We start from the raw sequence: 22,762 nt of genomic DNA, 5'->3' as shown, positions 1-22,762 counted from the left end.
ACAACTCTGCTAGAGTAAATATTGTGTTCCCAAATTTGGGATGTTTGCTTGGGTATCAGTCCAAAAGAGAATTCTAACATCGATTTTTTTAATAAAAAATGGGCTATGAAGGGCCCTCCAAGTGTGTGCTATGCAAAACTGAGGAGGAAATTGTGGACCATCTCCTTGTGTGGTGCCCATTTACCTAGGAATGTTGGAGATGGTTATGTACAAAAATAGGTTGGATCACGACACTCCCTAATGACATCGTGAGCCTTTTCAAGGGTTGGTCTATCAAGAACAATATGGGCCTACTTGGATGTTTGTGGACCATTTTTCCTTCATTGATGATTTGGGAGACTTGGAAGGAAAGAAAATGCATGATATTTGAGGATAAAGATGTGGCCATTACTTCCTTCCAAAACAAGGAGGAAGTAGTTATAGTAGTTTTGATTAATAATAGGATATATATGTTCTCGAAGTAGAAGGGACGATTTACTAAGTGCTAGGGAGAATGAGGTTCAATTTGCATGGTCTCCACAATCCCCCATTTATCAAGGATGGAGGGAATGAGACCCAACATGAAATGAGTCATGTTGATGTTGTATGACACCCACTAAGATTCAGGTGGTTCAAATTGAATTTTGATGGGGCTTCTTGTGGTAATTTAGGGCATTCTGGAGCAAGTTACATTATTAGGCTTTGGGATGGAGACATTGTGGGTAGGTTGGCCATTCCCTTAGAAGAAGATACTAATAATATGGAAGAGTTAAATTCTTTAAGTTAGGGTCTTTTATTTTCCAAGGATCTCAAGATTGAGAAACTAGAAGTTAAGGGTAATTCATCTTTGGTAATTAATGTTGTTAGGATAGGTGCAACACCTAATTGGAGATTGAAGGCACTAGTCTAGTTAACATGATTATGAATTTACTTGAATTATTTGAGTAATTTACTCTAAATCACATTTACAAGGAGGCGAATAGAGAAGCTAATTAATTGGCCAACCTAGCGGCTGATGGACGAGAGTTGGGAGCAATTTGACCAACTTTGGCTTAGATTGCATATGCCATGCAAGTAATTTACATTTCTATCATCACTTCGCATGCGATGGTAATCATGAAAGGACATTCTCAAGACATCATTCTTTCTTAGGGGTTGGGCTTTCATACGATGTTATATCCATGGTTGGGTTGCATAACATAGTAGAATGTGTGAGAGAATGATTACTTTTTGTGTCCTGCATTAAAGGACATTTTTTTCCCAATTTTCAACTATTGCAATCTTTGTGTGGTAGCTTGAGGACATGTTGGCAGTTCATATGTTGTCATTCTCCCATCAAGAATCAAGTTAGTTCTTGGATTGATGATGGCTCAATAGCTTGTTTGACACTTATGCTTGAATAAACATTAAATGATATGATAGCCACATGTAGATTGGCTCTTGTGAGGTGTTCAACCTTGGTTATTTAAAGAGACAAGGTCCCTTATTCTATCCAATTCTGATGAGGCCATGGTACCCTATTAGACTGAGAAGTGAGAAAAGGCAAATGGTATTTTTAGGGTATGTGTCAAATCTCCGACTACACTCCATTAGTAATATCCTTGGCTTAATCACTAATGAGTCCATCTGCATGATTTTGGGCCAAAAATTTCTTGTCTCTACAAACTGTTATAGAGTCAATTCAAATCTTACCTCACGGTTTCTGGCATCCTTATTGGATGCAGGAGGAAACAAAGTGGGCATTATGTTCCTTCTTCGGGAGATGTTAAAAGAGGAATATCTTGTGGATGATATTGAGGTTGTGGTGGCAATGCAATTGGGAGTAGGTGTCCCTTGGCCTGATGACATCCCTAAGCTATGGCATCTTGGTTTGGTGGTGGCATAACAATATTTCCTCCTTAACATGAATGTGGGTATCCTTAACAGACGTCATAGATGGGTTGGTGTAGGTCATACATTTTTGTGGCTGTGGGTAAACATTGATGCCTATAGCAATTTCCAATTGTTGGATCACATCATGGAGATCATTCTCTTGAAGGCCTTTTATGAAGAAGACTAAGTTTGGTTCATGGGTCATATTTTTTGAAATTTTGGTGTCAATTCTCATGTTCTTCACTCACTTTGTTGTCAAATATGGTATGACGTTTGGTTCTGGTTCAAAATGATGGTGTTTATTTTTTTGAATGATGTAAGGGTTTCCTAAATCTTTATTAAACCTTTTTGTAGAAAATTTTGATGATGTCTAGCCCACAATTTTGTTATGTTGGTGGGTCATAATGGTTGGGTTTTACTCCATATCGGCAGGGGTCTGCTTTGTGTTCTTTATTTTGGTATGGTCACACTCATGGCTTCCTGCCATTATGTAATTATCAAATTCCTGTTATCGAAAAAATATGTGTTCTTTTCTTTATATTAATATAATTCTTGTGACTTGGTTGCGTATTACACTGCAAAAAAAAAAGTGCCTTGTAGTATTTAAAAGTAATGATTTAATATTTTATGAAATGAAGAGATCAAGATTTGTGACAAGTTAGAAAATATCTCCAGCTTTGGATTATGACCACATTCATATGATAGATTAAGTCATTACCAAGAGAGATGGATCTCTCTTGATATTAATAAGCATTTTTGTTAAAGATATAAAACCGTTACTCCTCTTAAGAAGCACCATGGACATATTTATAAGGTTTCTATCTATCCATCCATAAATGGCATTTCTTGGTGGAATTATCAAAACGAGAATGAAATTTGATAAGTGAACTAATCAAGCTAGACACTTTAATTTTGGAAGAATAAATTCTCTTTAAATATTCTCTTATGTAGTACTTGAAATTAGTAGTATAAGAATTTTAAGGTCAACTCAATTTTGTAAGCCCCATATGCAATCCTCTCTTACACATGTGATTACATTTCTTAAATTGTTGGAGTACATCATATATGAAGTCTCAATATTCTTGTATATTTAAACACATATAATATTAAATAACTATAATTACTAATATGAATTTGTAAGGAAGTACATTACCTAATCCTAAGAGTCCTTATATGTATGATAGGTTAGGGATAAATTATCATCAATAATAACCAAACCATGAGAAGGATAGGTGCCAAAAGACAACACATCATCGTGGTCATGCGTATCACTAGATATATAAAGAGTAGAAGCAACATATCAAAGCTCATGGACAAGTGAACTAAGTGTGTATAAGAGACTAAGGAGAGATGGGAAAGTAATGACAAGGCCTCTAGTGTAGGAGAAATAAAACACATGATGAAACAATACCCCCATAGAAGAGACATCCTCATCCATAGGATAAGAAGACATGAGAGAGTCAAAGATGGAAGGATCAAATGCCACAAAGGGAACAAACACTTCAAAATCAATAATCCATGCATAAATAGAGACAAATAACAACGGTTTAGGGGAAACAATGATAATATGTGTATCAATGATGCATAATCAAGGACGATCTAAAGGAAATGAAGAAAAAAAAGGCCCTAAAGAATAAAAGGATTATATAAGAATGACTTAAGACCTTATCTAATTCAAAAAATCGGTCAATAATCAATTTTAAAATAAGTGTGACATGTAACCCTAAAGGCTGAAGTAAGGGCTGGTAAGGTGAGATAAGATAAACAAAAAATGACAAGTAATACCCTAAAAGAAGTAGATCAACAAATATACATACAAGACCACAATCAAACCTTAACAAATATGGTATGAAAGAGAAGCAATAGAAAAAGTAGGCCCGAATCCTAAGGAAAGAGAATAAAACTTAAGGGAAAGGATTAGGTCTTATAAGAAAATATTTGTCAAGTTCATTAAAATTTAAGGACAATAAAATGTTTTATATATTTTATTGAATCTAATTAAATAAATGAAATCAATTAATAAATAATTGACATATATAATAGAGTTAAGACAAGTAATAGAATTGAAAGAAATGTGATGAATAAGAGGATCATAGGTGTGCTTAGTTGTAAGATTGATAATGGACAAGTGATGCTAATGATATTTTGGATATTTGATTTTTCACTATTAGAAAAATAACTCTCTTAGTCTAATGACTATCACAAAGTTTGAACTAGCGAAAGAAACTTTGTAGATCAACCTATGCAATCTATTCAATTGTCATTAATTTGATCTAACATGTGTGATTGATCTAGAATGCACATGAATGATCTAACAAAAATTGTGTTTGAGAACATGTTCATATTTTTATATTAGATATCTAAGTTGTCAAGGTGGCATCTACAAACACTGTCAAGGAGCTTGCCAATATAATAGATGAATGAGTTCTCTTATGCAAACCTTTGCTGAATTAAATTTATAGCAATCAAAATATTAAAGGCAAAATTCACAAACATACAAATGACCTATATGATGATGCCAAATTTGTATTCCTTTCTTGCTCTATAGAATTGAAGTGCACTATTAAGAAGGGACAAGAAAATAAAAATTTGAATTTGATGCCTGAGTTTCAACACCCTGTTTTGTACTCCTCAAAATTAACTTAAATACCTTACAAGAAGAATATTAAGGGATATAATTCTAATTTTAAAATAGAAAACAAATGTCTTTAAATTAATGTAAATAAAGTGAAATGGAAATATATATGAATGAATATATCAGGGAAGGGACCTAGTCACCGCTCATGTTCCAATAACTATTCACTCTTTACTCATCGAACCCCACAATTACTAACTTTGAAAGAACAAAACAAATGATAATTAAAAGCCCACTAAGATAGTTCACATATACCAAGAGCTTCCCACTTGTATCCCTAATAGTGAGAATTTTAATATTTAATTCTAGTTGTTGTGCAAATTTATTAGTAGCCATTGTGCATTGTTATGAGACATTTAAAGATAAGTATTGGTAAGAATAGTTATTAGAGGAAAGCGTATTGATTATAAGAGGAATATGTATTGGATTAGTTGTGCAAAATTTTGAGGTGGTTATAGTACACAGTTATTGGTGTGTGTTTAAGCATGTACAAGCATCACCTGTAACTGACCACTTATTGACCTTTTTGCACATAGGGGAAGAGCACCAGTAGACGACATAGTTCCAATAACCGCACACTTATTGTCATAGTGACCCCCCAATAGCTGCCATAGTTCCAATTTTTGAAAAGTCCTTTAATATATTTCACATGTACCAATAGCCGATCACTTTTTGTCAAATTTTGTTCATAATTGGTCCATTTGTGCACCACTATTGGGACATTTGTCCACAAGTATTGGCAATTTTGAGTGGACGGTTATTGGAACATCTTTAATTAGGTATCAGGTGGCACTTTGAAATATGTACTTTTTGACCTTTGTGCGCATAACTGATTCCACAACGTGCATCGTTACTACCCAAAAGCCAGAACAATAGCTATAAACAATTAAGTTGCATACAAAGACAACTAAAAAAATCGTCAAATCGTCAAAATCCGATCTACCGTTTAGGATCTGTGGGTGCACGAAGTTAGCTATGACGATTACTGGTGCTCTTCCCCTAATGAATCATCCCGATTTCATAACTACCCAAAAGTTGAAACAATAGCTTTAAGATCTTAACTCACCTACGAAAGCCATACAGATACAGAGACAAAGTTAACTATAAGGATGCAGTGAACAATGTAGCAGAGGCAATGAGGAAACGTGGGCACAACGATTGTGACATGAATGCCAAACTTTCACTCAACGAAAAGCTAAACAGAAACAAGTGTCACCATCATTTGCGTGCAGAGTGGAGCAAAAGAGAAGAGAAACAAGTTATGATGAGGTAGTCAAACACAAGATAATGCAATCATCTCACCTCTTTCGTGCTCCTCCCGCCATTACTGTTGTGTTTCCGTTGTCCTATTTCGCAGAGGACAAGGGAAATAATTCATTCCGTAGATTCTGAAAAGAAAAAGCCAAGCACTTAGAGGAAAACGAGTTCCGTGTGTGTGTAGCCTAAGTTATGAGGAAAAAGGCAAAGGCAAAGCATGTTGAAGGAATGCCATTGGATTTATACTCTCTGTTTTCTCTGACAAGCTGGTCAAACTGGAAGTTTCTCTACACTTTTTGCCCACTCGGACAAAACTGAGGTATCCTTTCATTTATTAGTGTTTTTTTTCTTTACCAAATTAGTTTAGATATAGTTTTAGGTAATTATTACTGTGATTATTATTTTATAATTGAGGTCAAATTTTCTATTTGGATAATTATGAGGCTATAAAGTTATGGAGGTTTCCAGTTGGATTTCCACAAAGTAATTAGTGTTGTGGATTCTTTTATAGATATATAGATCATTCTAATTATTTTTCAGTATATTTATTTATTTTTCTTTTGTCATATATTTCGATTTTAATAATATTTTTTTCATATCTTGATTTTGATAATATTTAGATATGAATATTAATGTATGCTTATTTTTGCTTTTTGTAGAAATGTGTATGTTTTTATATGTTTGAATAAGAGTATACATAAAAATATCTTTATGTTTAAGTTTCACTTTTTTTTACTTCGCGATCATCTATTCTAAACCCTCATTTATCTCCAATGACTCAAAAATGTCTTACATGTTTATATTTAAGAATATTGTAAAGAAGTATAAAGATCTTTTAGGCCCTAGGAACACTTGCATTTTTACTCCCTATGCTCAAGTCGATATGAACAGCTAGAGCCAACAAAACCTCTATTAGAGGTCCATTCTTGTTGAACACGACACATTTTCATTCTAGCGCCTAGTCTCACACATTTTGAGTTTCATCTATAAATTTGTTGAATCAACCATAGGGTTGGCATGACGCAATAGTTGAGCATGTTCTAATAGTTTTGAGGGAATTTGTCATACTATGATCTATTAATAGAATATATGCCATTATTATTTAAATATAAAATATTGAAATAAGTTCATATAATCAAGTGTCATCCAATGCCATGTAATTAGTTGTTCTAGATTAACACGATGTGTCAATTATACACAAAATATGTGCAACTACAAACATCATCTCATTCTACAAATACAAGTACCAATGGCCAAAATCTAACTTCATGTGGGAAACAAGTGTAACACTATTATACATAGTCATAGGTTTAGTTAAAAGTGTTAGAATAATAATTTATCTTTCCTATATACACTAGAAGTTCACAACCATCTAGAAGATGAATAAAAAGTGATTTCATATTGTGAAATATGTGCTTTGAATCACATTTTTGGATGAATGGAATAGAAGATTCATTGAATACTTGTTTATGCTGGTTTAAAGTTGGTACTTTATTTAAATGGTTAAACTTTGGGACATATTCGCATCTTATTCTTGCTAGAGTAATTCAATATTCTAGGACTTAAGCTTACTTATGTCATGTTTCTTTTAGGTGTCTCAAGTCATATGATGAGGACACATGTCATGATTTTATTCTTATCCTCGCCCAAGGTTTTGTTAAGGTTGTTTTATTTAAGTTTATGTTTGCTTTATAAGGATTCATTGTATTATTACTTCTCATTCAAATATTCAAGATGTTTCAAAAATCAATAGAATTAATCTTTCTAAATCATTTTTTCTTTAGCTTCCATAGTTTTTTGCTTTTCTCTCGCTTTATGTAAGTGTTTGATTGCAAGTGATCTTTGGGAGCTATGGGGTTGAGGGATAAACTCCAACAAGTCTTAAGCTTACTTAGGTTGCTTCTTTTTTTTTGTCTCATTTCATTATATTTATAGTCTTGGCATAATCATGCATGTTTTAACAATTTTACCCTTGCTAATAGTATTGCTATTTATCTATTGTACATTATTATTGTAATTAATTTATAAAAAAATACAATTTTTTTAATTTGTGGCTCTCATTGTGAAAGGTTTATTTAGTTCTATTATAGATTGTTGTATATATGGGCTCACCATTATTTTGAATACTCTCATTATTTAAATTTAAGTTGTGTATCCATCTACAATTCTTACCTATATATTTTGATATCATCTTATTTGTGTTTTAAATTGCATGACCTACGTAAAACCTACTATTGGCAAGGTAAACAATAGATCATGGATCTAGAACATCAATGAATCCTACCACTACCCACCATAAAGGAGATGTAGAGCTTAAGGTGGTATAGGCCTCACAATGAAAGGACATATTGTGTAAGGGACACGTCTCAACACAAAGGTACATGTATAAGATAGGAAATATGTTGTAATAGATAAATAATGTATATATATGGAGTAGAATATATATTATTAAAATGTTGAATGTGATGAAAAAGTACATATATCAATATACAAAGGTTTGTGAATATCTTGTGTAATGTGGTATATAGTGTGTGATAAATATTATTTAGAATTCATGTTAATGTATGAACTACAAACACTACATTCAAGTCCTAAACATGATCCTTCTACTATTGCTAAGTTTGGGGTATGAATGCAACACATAGAGACTACTTAGGGCTCAAAATTCCAGTCTGTGTTTACCACTTTTTTTATAATACTTACATTCGTAAATCATGTACCCTAATTCATGTTCATTTCTCTATTGTCCTTATCTTTTATGCCTATTATTTTGAGGTAATTGATAATAAATAATATGAAATTCAAAGATTTCATAAAATGTAGGAGGACTAATAGAAGAAGATGAAAATAAAAAGATATGACAATGAACAAAAATCAAAGATCATTCCCTATAAATGGACTCCTTTTTCTTCTATAGTCATAATTTATATGCTTTTCACATTAAGATTCATTTTCAAAGAGCATTCTCTGTGACTCGTGATATGGTGCATTAGAGGTTATACTAGTAGATGAAGTGTCACCTTAGAATGAAGCATATGATACAATCATCCTCTACCCTCAATAGTTGTGTAAAATCTCCACCTTTGAATTCCTCCATTGTTTGTCATTTGGAGGAATTGATTATGTGTTGCATTGATGTTTTGTCATTGATGTCAACACTAGCTGTTTTGGTTGTTTACCGGTATCCTTCTGGTCCTGATAGGTTGTTTGGTTTCTGGTTGGATTAGATCATCATGATCCAGTATGCTCTGGTATGTTTGGGTTATGGAATTGTCTTATTCATGCTACTCATATTCATGTTCAGTCAGTTGGTCTTGATTTGGTGATCAGATGCTATCTTGTATGCTAGTAAGCTTGGTTTGTTGTTCCGACGAGGGTTTCACCAGCAGAGCTTTATTGAATATCTTTGATGTTATGCATAAGTGGTGTTGGTGCGGCTTCTAGTGGAGATTCAGGATGTTGATGGTGATCGTGTTCGAGACTTGGTTGATTGGGATCATTGCTTTAGCGTGTGTGGACCTAAATTGGGCCTTGGTTTATCTAGGTTATGGATCGACTTAATGTAACGTGTGGATTGGCCTTCTCAATGTGTTTCTGGGATGTCTTAGGGGTTGGATATTATTTGTTTGGTCTCAAGACGACATGTTTTGTAATTATGTAATAAATTTTATTGTCTGGTGGCTGACCTTATTGTTTGTGGTCGAGGGTTTGTATATATGATGTAAGATCTCATTGTAGATCATATAGGAAAGGGATATAGGAATGTGGAATTGGAGCGAATAATGTAATAATCATTCAGGCAGAGGATTTGGTCGATCATTGGTGATCAAGTTGGGTTTATGTAAGAGGATTTAGTCCTCTGATATTGAGATTAATCAGAACTATACTCGGGCATAGGAGATGATATCTTTGCAGTTCATTCTCTCTTCCAGATTGTAGTCTGAATTTTTATGTAGTTAGTGAGACTCCTTTTTGTGATGAGCAGTGTTCTCTAGGTTGTTGGCCTTCCTGCAAGTGCATACCCCTCAATTGTAATCACATACTTACTGCAGAAGTATTATCTGACTGTGGGTAGGCTTCCCACCATGGTTTTTCCCTTTGCTAGGTTTTCCATGTACAAATCTTGGTGTCATGTGGATGGTATTTATTCTCTAATAATTGCTTGTACTTAATTGAAATATCTTCTATTTTAGTAATTGGTTTATGCATTTCGGTATTGATCTTTTGGGTTTCGGTATTAAAGTTATAATTGCTTAAGGTTTCGGTAATCTGGTGACAACTGATTCACCCCCCCTCTCAGCTGTCTTCCAGTTATTTGAACCGTATAACAATTGGTATCAAAGATTTGATCCTCTCTGCAGAAGCTTAACCACTTGAGGAAGATCCTATGGTGACTAAAAATTCAAGTTCATCTAGTTCATCTGGAGCTATCTTTCAGAGAGCTATTCCTAGGCTTGATGGAACAAATTACAAAGTTTGGAAGATTTAGATGGAGACTCATCTGAGATGTCTTGGTAAGAAAATTTGAGAAATCACAGAGAATGGGGTTACTCCTTTTAATCCGGCATATGAAAATCCTCCTCCGACAAACTTGGATAAGGAGCTTAAGAATGATTGTAGAGCAAGAGAAGCCCTCTTGTGTGCACTTTCTGATCAACAAATAATAGGATTAACTGACAAATCATCTGCAAAGGCTATATGTGACAAGTTGGAGACTCTTAATGAAGGTGACCTTACTGTTAAGATTGCTAAACTTTATGGTTACCAGGTGAGATATAAAAACTTGAAGATGGAAGAAGATGAAAGGATTACTGCATTCATGGAAAGGGTAAATGAGATTGTGATGGGAATTCAATGTTGTAGTGGAACTCTTAGTGAAGATAAAATAGTTTCTAAAGTTCTGAGAGCTTTGCCACCGACTTACAAGATGAAGGCTACTACAATTAATGAATTGAGAACAATGGCTAATACTTTTTGTCAATAGAGATACCTTGGTTGGAAAATTATCTGCTTTTGAGATTGAAGAATTTGGACCTTCTGGAGTTGTGAAGTTTGAACCTTCTTTTCATGCATTTACATTATCAACTGACAAGCAAGATTGGAAAGCTTTGTATGCAAAAGAATTGGATGATATGAAGAGAGAAGATGAAGAATTTGAGCAACTTGAAGCCCTATTTTCTAGAAGAGTACCTAAAGGACCGGTAGGAACTAAGTGTGAAGGAAAAAAACCTTTTAAATGTTTTTCATGTAATAAGATATGTCATTTTGCTTCTAGATGTCCTGAAATGAATTCGAGATTTGAAGAGAGAGCTAGAAGATCTTTTAAGCCTAACCTTGGATATCAAAACAAGTATAAGTACAGGAAAAACATAGATAATTCATGCTACATAGCGGATGAGGAAGGTGTGACTGATTCTGATGATGAACCAACACAAGACTCTGCTAGTGGTTTCGACAATGGAAAGGAATAGGTGTTCCTGGTTATCAAAGAAGATGTTCTGGCACTGGAAGAGGATGTGCCTGAGGAGAAGGCACTTGATGTTAAAATTGAAGATAAGGATGAGTGGGTAATTGACAATGGATGTTCACATCATATGACTAGAGATAAGAGGAAGTTTCTATCTTTGCAAGAATTTGATGGTGGTTTGGTTAGATTTGGAGATGACAAAGCATGTATGATCAAAGGAAAAAGAACTATATCATTGGATGGTAAGCACAATACTGATAATGTTTATTATGTTGAAGGTTTAAGGCATAATCTTTTGAGTGTAGGACAATTGGTGGATAAGGGATTTCAATTACAATTCAAGGATGGAAAATGCAAAATAATTAATAGATCTGGATTGGAGATTGCAACTGGTACACAAAAAAAAGGTAATATATTTCATTTGAACTCCGGTGAGAAGACATGTTTGATTGCACAAATTGATGAGAGTTGGCTATGGCATAAAAGGCTATGTCATGTGAGTTTTAATTGCATTGTAAAGATCAGTTCAATCAAGGCAGTTAGAGATATACCTAAGATTGTGAAGCCCTATAATCTGGCATGTAAAGAATGTCAAATGGGAAAACAGGTCAGAACCTCTTTTAAGAGTATACAAGACAAATCTAATGATGTTCTTGATCTTATTCATACTGATTTGTGTGGCCCTGCTAGTGTTAAAAGTTTTCAAGGTGATATATATTTTATGCTAATCATTGATGATCATTCTAGAATGATGTGGATTACTTTTTTGAAGGAGAAATCTGAGGCTTTGGAAAAGTTTAAAATATTTAAAGCTAAAGTTGATATTGAGACAGGATTGAAGATTAAATGTTTAAGGTGAGATCATGGTGGAGAATTCACATCCGGTGAGTTTAATAACTTTTGTGAGAAGCATGGTATTAGAAGACAATTTTCTGCTCCCCGGACACCTCAACAGAATGGAGTTGTGGAAAGGAAGAACAAAACTATCTTGGATGCTACTAGAACCATGATGATGGAAGATAATCTACCTCATATCTACCAGAGAGAAGCAGCGAGCACAACAGTCTATACATTCAACATAGTACATATCAAAGGAGAAACCAGTAAGACACCTTATGAATTACGGTTTGGCAATACACCTACGGTTAAGTATTTCAGAATATTTGGTAGTAAATGTTATATCAGGAGAGATGATATCATTGGCAAATTTGGTCCTAGATGTGATGAAGGTTTTTTTTGGTTAATCCAATGAAAGCAAAGCATATAGATGTTATAACAAGAGATTGCAAAGAATTGTGGAGAGCGCTAAAGTCAAGGTGGATGAATTAAATAGAAGTCAAATCAGAGTTTATGAGAAAGAAATGGTAGTGGAAATGATGATAACTGAACTGGTAGCACCTTTACCGGAACAGAATGTTGAACCAGTTACTCCAGCAGTATCAGAAAATTCAACAGTAACTGAAGAACTGGAAAGAGGAACAAAGAATCAGAAGACTCCTAGGTATGTAAGGCTGAATCATTCAGAAGATCAGATCATTGGAGATAAGAATAATGGAGTGATGACAAGAAGGAGATTGACAAATAATGAGGTATGTTTAATTTCTCAAGTTGAACCGATATCAGTAATTGAAGCATGTAAAGATGAATGTTGGATGAAAGCTATGGAAGAAGAATTAGATCAAATAGAAAAGAATAACACATGGAATTTTGTTCCCCGACCTAAAAATAAGAATGTTATTGGAACTAAATGGGTTTTTAGGAATACAATGAATGAAGATGGACAAGTTGTAAGGAATAAAGATAGATTGGTTTGTAAAGGATATTATCAGAAGGAAGGAATTGATTATGGTGAAACTTTTGCACTTGTAGCTAGGATTGAAGCTGTAAGATTATTTCTTGCCTATGATGCACATAAAAACTACAAGGTTTATTAGATGGATGTCGAGTGTGCATTTTTGAATGGGGATCTTGATGAGGAAGTTTATATTGAACAACCTGATGGTTTTTCACTTTCAGATGATAAAAACATGGTTTGTAGGTTAAGGAAAGCTTTATATGGGTTGGAATAGGCACTTAGAGCTTGGTATGCAAGGTTAGATAAATATCTTTTGAAGCTTGGTTTCACTAAAGGTAATGCTGACAATAATCTATATTATAAAGTCACTCATGATGATATACTGCTTATTGAAGTTTTTGTTGATGACATTATTTTTGGAGGTGAAGATAAGTTGTGCATGAAATTTTCTAAAAATATGGAGAAAGAATTTGAAATGTCTATGATTGGGGAAATGATATTTTTCTTAGGTTTGCAGATTACTGACTGATAAAGGTATTTTCATCTGTCAAACTAAGTATGCTAGGGAGATATTGAAGAAAATTGATATGGAATATTCTAAACTAGTAAGTACTCCTCTGGTTACCAGTGAGAAATTGTCAAGGAAATATGAATCTACACCGATAAATCCTACAAGATACAAGTCTATGTTTGGAGGTCTGCTATATTTGACTCAGACTAGGCCTGATATAATGAATGTTGTTTGCATTGCATGAATATTTCAAAGTGATCCTAGAGAGAATCATCAGAGTGTTGTGAAAAGAATTTTTAGATACTTGCAAGGTACATCTGAATATGGTTTGTGGTACCCTAAGGATGATGAATTTACATTATGTGCATATACAAATGCATATTGGGAAGGTGATGTTGATGACTGGAAAAGTACTTTCGATGGAGCTTTCTTTCTTGGGAAGAAGTTGGTTTCATGGATCTATAAGAAACAATCATGTACTTCTTTATCTACTGTTGAAGTTGGGAATGTTGAAGGACATTAAAGTGCATTGCAATGGACCGATAGTTATTCACTGTGATAACTCTGCTGCCATAGACATATCAAACAATTTGGTGTTTCACTCTAAGACAAAGCACATATCTATCAAGTATAACTTTTTGAAAGAAAAGGTGGATGAAAATTAGGTTAGACTGGTTTATGTGAACACTAAAGAGCAGATTGCAGATATTTTCACTAAACCTTTGCCTAAAGAATCATTTGAGTATCTCAGAGACAGGTTAGGGGTTTTTGCCCCTCCGATAGAAAACTGATTAACACTATTTTATATCAGCCTGATATGTATTATCAGAGATATTATTCAATCCATAATGATGTGGGGATGCTACTGCTCAGGGGGAGTAGTTAGCCTTTGGTTTTTGTTTTTGATTTGATATTTATGTCAGATTTTTGGCATTGATGTCAAAGGGGAGAGAGATATATGTGAAAAACAGAGCTTTACAAAGATATCATTCATAGGGGGAGTTTGGTCTTTGATTCAGAACTTCAGTGTCATATAATCTTGGAGAGTTTGTTGGATATCTTCCATTGGGGGAGACTTGTTTGTCCTTTTCTTGGCACTTTGATGTTTTTCACATATAGTGTTGACATCAATGCCAAAGGGGGAGATTGTTGGTCATTTGGAGGAAATGATTATGTGTTGCATTGATGTTTTGTCATTGATGTCAACACTAGTTGTTTTGGTTGTTTACCTGTATCCTTCTGGTCCCGATAGGTTGTTTGGTTTTTGGTTGGATTAGATCATCATGATTCGTTATGGTCCGGTATGTTTGGGTTATGGAATTGTCTTATTCATGCTACTCAGATTCATGTTTAGTCAGTTGGTCTTGATTTGGTGATTGAATGCTATCATGTATGCTAGTAAGCTTGGTTTGTTGTTTCGACAAGGGTTTCATCGATAATTTTTTATTGAAGATCTTTGATGTTATGCATAAGTGGTGTTGGTGCGGCTTCTAGTGGAGATTAACAATGCTGATGGTGATCGTGTTCGAGACGTGGTTGATTGGGATAATTTCTTTAGCGTGTGTGGACCTAAATTGGGGTCTCAGTTTATCTAGGTTATGGACTGACTTAATGTAACGTGTGGATTGGACTTCTCGATGTATTTTCGAGATGTCTTATGGGTTGGATATTATTTGTTTGATCTTAGGCCAACATGTTTTGTAATTATGTAATATGTTTTATTGTCTGGTGGCAGACCTTATTGTTTGTGGTCGAGGCTTTGTATATATGATGTAAGATCTCATTGTATATCATATAGGAAAGGGATATAGGAATGTGGAGTAGGAGCGAATAATGTAATAATCATTCAGGCGGAGGATTTGGTTGATAATTGGTGATCGAGTTGGGTTTATGTAAGAGGATTTAGTCCTCCGGTATTGAGATTAACCGAAAGTGTACTTATGCATAGGAGATGTTATCTTTGCAGTTCATTCTCTCTTCCAGATTGTAGTCTGGATTTTTATGTAGTCAGTGAGACTCCTTTTTGTGATGAGAAATGTGCTCTAGGTTGTTGGACTTCCTGCAAGTGCAGGCCCCTCAATTGTAATCACATACTTACTGCATAAGTATTATCTGACTGTGGGTAGGCTTCCCACCATGGTTTTTTCCTTTACTGGGTTTTTCACGTACAAATCTTATTGTCATGTGGATGGTATTTATTCTTTGATTATTGCTTGTACTTAATTGATATATATGCTATTTTGGTAATTGGTTTATGCATTCCAGTATTAAAGTTTTAATTTCTCAAGGTTCCGGTAATTTGGTGACAACTGATTCACCCCCCCCCCCCCTCCCCCCCACACCCTCTCAGTTGTCTTCCGGTTATTTGAACTGTCTAACACTCCACATAGTCATAACACTTAGAGGTTCCCATATTGAGGGTATAATTTTAGGTCATTCAATGAAGGATATTGTTAGCATCATTTTACCCATTTTTGAACATTGCAAGAGGGGAGAATATTTTAGACTTGTTGAGTATTTAAAGAAACTTTTTAATTTTTTTTTTAAAATGGTGTAATGCAATTTGTAATTATTTTTTTTAAATGAAGTTCAAAAAACATGATGCCTCTAGTTCACGTTTATGGGTCAATAGGTCATGATTGAAATACCACATCTAATGCTCTAACATATCTATAACATAATGTCTATGGATTAGTACCTATAAATTCTTGGGGAGAAATAAGGATGTTAGGTCCTAAAAATGCAAGTTCCTGATTCTAGAAGTTTGTCTAACCTTCAAGGCTAGTAGTGTCAACAAGAATGTGTAATAACATATCAAAAAATTAGGAATTGTTGATGAACAACTTTGAGAGTAGGTATTCTCTCCTTCACTTTAGGCTTAACTTGAACCTAAGAGGGTGATCCTAGAGGTATTGCTTAGTAGACATTTAAAACCAGTAAAATGAACAACCAAAAATATCACCCAATAACTATACCCAAATTTCACTACGCAACCCCAAAGATTGTCACTAATTCAAGTATTCATAGATTCAATAAATCGCTTTATGGTTGATGGTATACCTTAAATATGTATCTATAGATGATAATAATATTATAACACCTTACAAATAGTTTCATTTATCTTTTCAAGTACACAATAACAACTTGTGAAATTGAATATAATTATATGAATATGTGGCATTGAGGTTTGCCCAGATAATTCTCTAATTAACAATATTAAATTATGAGTAGCATACATGAAACTTAATCCACTTCTTATAAATAATGGTTAGCATTTTTTATTGTTTTGGAAGATGATGAAGGTTAGATAGTTCTTAGATTAGTGCGTATCCATGGTCACAAAGTCACAATTAACAAGAGGAAAATAAAAGATAGAGACAAATAATCCTTGATATAGGCATACAATCCATCACCATACATGTATTACACATAACTAAGCATGCACAATAGTCCAAAATTTAAACTACTTAAATCCATATGCAGAGAATACATGATTATTACATTTTTTTGTAATATTTGAAAATATCATCTCAATATCGTATATTTAATACATTCATATTAGAAATTGTGACAAGAGGAAAGCTTGATAGGAATTAAGATTTCCTTAAAGATATACATACAACCAACTCTTTATTCCTAAAGATTAATAATTTTCATGTGTTGCATAAGTGTCACATACCACTCCAATATCATGTGCTTTAACATACTATAGGTATATTCAATGAATGTGCTTCTTCCATGTACTAATATGTATATTAGAAGGGCAATCATTTCTAGAGGTTTGGCATATCATTCTAGTGGTATATAGAAAAGGAAATGTATTAGAGATAAATAATTAATCCATCTCCATTTGAAAACAAAAGTCACAAGTCACATTGTAAATTGTATCATCTCCAAGCATTATCAATAGAGCCCAAGTCAATCATGTGTGTAATAATTGTAATAATATTGACATTATACACCAATGTCATGTTATCCTTACAAATTAACATGTATAATCAATGAGAATAAATAATATCTAGATGTTAGAATTTGAATATAAGCCTATATTTATGTAGATTTAAAATCGATATAAAATATCATGACAAGAAATTAATAAATTGCAAGATCAATTACAAGAGATCAAACACCTAGTGCCTTATAAAATAAGAAACATGTTATCAACAATGATAGCCCTTCTTTAAGTCATTCAACCCAAAAGGATAATATATGAAAAAAGTCTTTGAAAATAAGTATTAAGTCCCATCTTGTGTCATACAACAATGTTGTTGTGTCTAAATGAAAAATTTTATTGTCAAAACCCTGTTGCAAGGCGTGCACCCTTGGTCTCTGTGCATCACAAGCGGTGAGTTTGCGACATGGCTTAACCGCCTCCCGTGGATTCTATGTGTCTGGTGGTTGTAGTGGGCACTGATAGGTCGACCTTTTGGTACAATGGAAACTGTACCCAACAAATGGTATCAGAGTTGGGTCGTGGGTTCAAAGTCCGCTTGTGTTGAGGGGGGACTATTGCAAGGTGTGCGCTCTTGGTCTCTATGTAGCACAAGTGGTGGGTTTGCGATATGGATTAACTGCCTCCCATGGATTCTATGTGTCTGGTGGTTGTAGCAGGAATTGACAGGTCGACCTTTTGGTACAACGACAACCCTACTCGACAAACCCATCATGGATATAATACTTGTTAGTCCTCCTATTTTTGAATTTCAAGCTATTGTGCAAATGTAGGAGACAATAAAATGAGCAATAAACATAATAGTTTTGGGTATAACATTTTGTGAATTTTTATATACTAGAATACTCCAAACCTATTAACTTTATGTTCAAAGGTATTTTGAATAATAATCAAGTTGAGTCTTTAATTGTGCGTTTATCCATGTGAAATTGGCAAGTTGTCATGTCAATCCAAATTAACTTGCACTAAAATCAATCGTTAAAATATATTATAAATATGAACATTGAGTACATACCTATAATGACTATTTTGATCTACCTCCTTATTTATCATGTGGTTAGTACATACACTTTTTGCAAACAATATAGTTTATATTAGAAATTTGCTTACAAAAATAATGATACATATGCAATTTGGATGGATAGATCATTCCAAATGGTACATGAGGATCGTCTAATATCGAAATCATATGGGAGAGTCCAATCCACCATTTCATATTTTAAATTGATATCATTTTTTTTGTCAATCATGGTGATAACATTAGTATGAAATCTTGTTGAGCCTATCTACTCATGGTTGTAAATATGAGTCTATGTTGTCATTGATGTCAAACTTGTTGTTATGGGAGATTGCTTATAGTTTTTATCATGTTGTCATTGGTGTCACACTTGTGTGTATTGATGACAAAGGTGAAAAGGAAGTTGTAGATGTTCAATTATGTTTTCAATGTAGTTATGTTTAATATTGTCTTTTTGTTTGTTGCCTAATGTGTATGGTCCAAAAATACGTGTTTAGATTTGTTTTGATGTGTGGTGGTGATATTGAGTGAGTATGTGGCATTTGTAGAAGGCGATAGTATTGTAAGTTACAATATTGAGGAAAGAGTATTTAAAGTCCTTATGAAATAATCCACCACATTCCTCTAGTTTTTCAAATTGATGGCTTGCAATTTTGGATTTAGTGTCTATGTTATGTGGATGTTGTACTATTTTTCATGTCCTTAGTTGTTCAAGTGTTGAAGTTGGTTATTGCAATCTATTAACAATGAGTTTGTATATCAAGATTGGTCCAGAGAATGCTTCACATTACTCCATAGTGTTGGTTCAAGTCTTGCAGCTTGGAGGACATGTTAATATTGTTCATGCAACGTTCCAATTTAGAATTCAAGTGTTGGTTTTCTTCGTAAGTGAAGTTATGTTGTTTTGGTTTTTGACATTATTTGTTGCATTGGTTTATGACCAACTCAATTGGTTTATCTTATTTGGATCATATTATTTTGGTACAAATATGCCTTGGAGGTTGAGTTAAGGTATTGCTATGGGTCTTTCTATGGCGTGTGAATATCTGCATTGAGTTATTTGCATTGGATAATGTTTTTGGGCTACATTTGATGTCAACTTTAGAGGATGTGTTGGTGTGTGTAGTTTGTTGGAATTGACTTAGGAAGACATGTTGTGATGTATTTGGGTCCCCTTTATCTCTTGGAGTAAACCACATTTAGCACAGTTGCTCATGGTGGCCAATTTTGTGTAATTTATGTTTGTTCTATTTGTGGCTGACCTAGTTGAGCGTTTTGGTGAATAAGATATAAATAGATCTATTTGCGTGAATTATAGCGTGGATTGATCGAGGATGATGTAGAAGAATATGTGTGGAAGAAAAAGTGTGAATTTTAGTTTGTTAAGTCTTTTCATGATTAGGGGATTCTACTTAGTTCAATTCATCTTTTCTCTATGCCTACCAGAAGACAATGAGTCCTTTTGGAAACTTGTATCTTACCCTAGGATTGTGTGTCTTAGTACTGCAAGTCCTTTGTATCTTGCTTGAGAGCAATGAGCTTTAGTCTACAAGTTTTGCCCTAAGGTTGTGTGCCTTAGCTTGCAAGTCCAAATTAGGACTAGCGAGCTTTCTTAGCCTTGAGCCTAAAACATTGTATTTAGCAATCCATATTGTGAGTGTGATTCTCATCGTGCTTTTTTCCACATTAGGTTTTCCACTCTTAAAAATATGGTGTTCATGTGTTTGATGTTTATTTTTTCATCTTTCATTGATCCTTAGTTGGTTAATGATAATTGAGAAGTACTTGCGATTAAAGAAGTTTAAGGATTTGGTCAAGACTGATTCACCCCCTCCCCCACCTCTTTGTCTTGTGGTGTGTTCAACACTTGTGATGCAAATGTTTTTGTCACTCTAGTTGATGATGAGCTTAGGATTGCATATACTATTGACACTTGTCATATTGAGCAGCAAGATTAGTATTAAAACTATATAGTTGCACAAAATTCTTGAAGAGGATAATTATGCATTTAGTACCAATGGATTCTCGTTTTGACTAGGATATTGATAATGAGCACATTGAGTTTCCTAAATATAAATATTAGAACATATTATTATTTTTGCACTTAAGTTGTAAGTTGAAAACTAAAAAGGTGGCTTACAAACTCTTCCCATTAAGTTGAGAACCTGATAAGTTGGCTTAATGGATATTCACAATGAAAACTTGATAGAGTGTCATTGAGTTGTGCATTTCTATACACAAGTCTAAATATGTGTCTTTGTAGAGGGACCTTTGTGGTGGCTATCAACTCTCATCTTGTAGGGGAATATCATGTTTAAATTTTGAGTTCTTCAAGAATGGACTTAGATATTTATCAAATTGTCTATTAGGGATTTCACATTACAACACATTACAAATTATAGTATATTTTTTCTTATCACTACAACATCCCAGAGTAGTTTTTTATATGTCAACATGTATCTTTTTTTAAGAAACTATAGATATCAAGTGGTTCAACTTTTTAGCTTGATTTTTTTTTAGATGATTCAATGCATGTTTCAATATGCTTTTTGGTTACTCATGGATGCAATTAGCTTAAGATATCTAATTTTAGACCATACAATGTAAGTACAACTCACTTTTAGGTTACTCTTGGACCGTGTAATGAAACCAAGTTATATAGTTTTCACTCTTTGGAGATAGAAGTTGAATTTTCTTCATCTATAAATTTATTCATCACTCATAAGATAAAATGGCGGTGAATATCTTAGTTCTTGAAAATTCTACAAAAATAGAAGAGAACAAGTTATCACTTACCAACAATATTTTGCAAAAGATGAGCTTTGTATCAAGAAATGCATAGGAAAAGTTGCCTAATGCACAAAATAAACTTTAGTTTTATAACCACCCATGTGGATCTAGGAGGCCATAACACTATTGTAATCCCATGTGTAGTAAAAAAACAAATACAATAATATGTTTGAATGATTCCAAGTTTAATGACATTTTTTTCTTAGGAGTTTTCCATTACGCTGTTTTTTTTTACTCAATCTACTCATTAATACCTTTGGTATTCCCATCATGGATAAATCACACACACTTTTAAGTTAAACGACATATATCAATAATTTTGTTTCTTGACATATAAATTCTACAATGTTTATAGTAACTTAAGTGAGTTTAGTACTATGCATTAATCAACCAATGTTGGAGATTGTTGAGTCCTTTTCCTAGTTGAGTTAAATCAAGTTAGGCATGAGGGCTTGCTTAGGTGACATTTTTTTTGAGAAAAGCTAGTGGCATGGTAGTTGAAAGGATACAAACCCTAGTCTCCATCCCACATTCTCTTGAATACAAACTATGAAGTTGATCACCACGAGGATATAGAGACCCATGCAAAAGTAATTCTAGTTGAATTGGTTTGCTCCAAGAGTCACCATGCCTCCTTTGCTCAATGAAACAAAATCATAAGGAAATGAGGCATGCATTTTTTTAAAGATTGGGGAAGACAATAGTTAGGATTAGAGTTTCAAATAAACAACAATACTTATTAAAACATATTTTAAGTCACAAGTGGTCAAAGCATATGGTCATTTAACTTATTAATTTTGTGTCTACATTATTATCTATTAGACATGTAATAGAGTTCAAAACAAATGATTTGAGGATTCATATCAATAAGAATAAGGAAAAGGAAATGTTTTTGGTACTAATAATTCCAACTATCAGAATCACAATTGTCTACCATAAATTAAAGATCTAAAAAGTACATTTTCAACTCTATTTACGAATGTCAATATTATGATATCATATTTGATGACTTAAACCCCAAAAAAGAATTTAAACAATAAATTTATCTAATAATTTTTTATAAATTTTTTTGAAAGTTCATCACGACATATAATTCTAAAACACACAAAATCAATGCACAGAACCATTGAATTATTTAAACCCAAGATAAACTGATGACATGTGAGGAGAATGGAGAGAAAAATAAATAAGTAATGAGTAGGCAGTCAAAAAAGGCATAATTCCCATGCATTACAATCAACTCTTTCATGCTCCTCCCGCCTTTACTCCCAAGCCATAACTGACACCATTTGTACTCTATTATTTTACTCTGTCCCGCTTCACTTCAAATTCTGCAAAAACTTTAACCGTAGACGGTGAAAACATATAGCTAAAACAGATCCATACGCGTGGGAAAACAAGCCCAATGTATGTGGCGGTTAAAAGGAAAAGGAAAAGCAACGCAAACCGTGTTGGATATACACGGTTATTTTGTGTGCTGATCAAG

This window comes from Cryptomeria japonica, chromosome 3 (genome assembly GCF_030272615.1).
Source record: "Cryptomeria japonica chromosome 3, Sugi_1.0, whole genome shotgun sequence".
In the NCBI taxonomy this organism is placed as follows: domain Eukaryota; kingdom Viridiplantae; phylum Streptophyta; class Pinopsida; order Cupressales; family Cupressaceae; genus Cryptomeria; species Cryptomeria japonica.
This window is presented reverse-complemented; position numbering follows the sequence as displayed.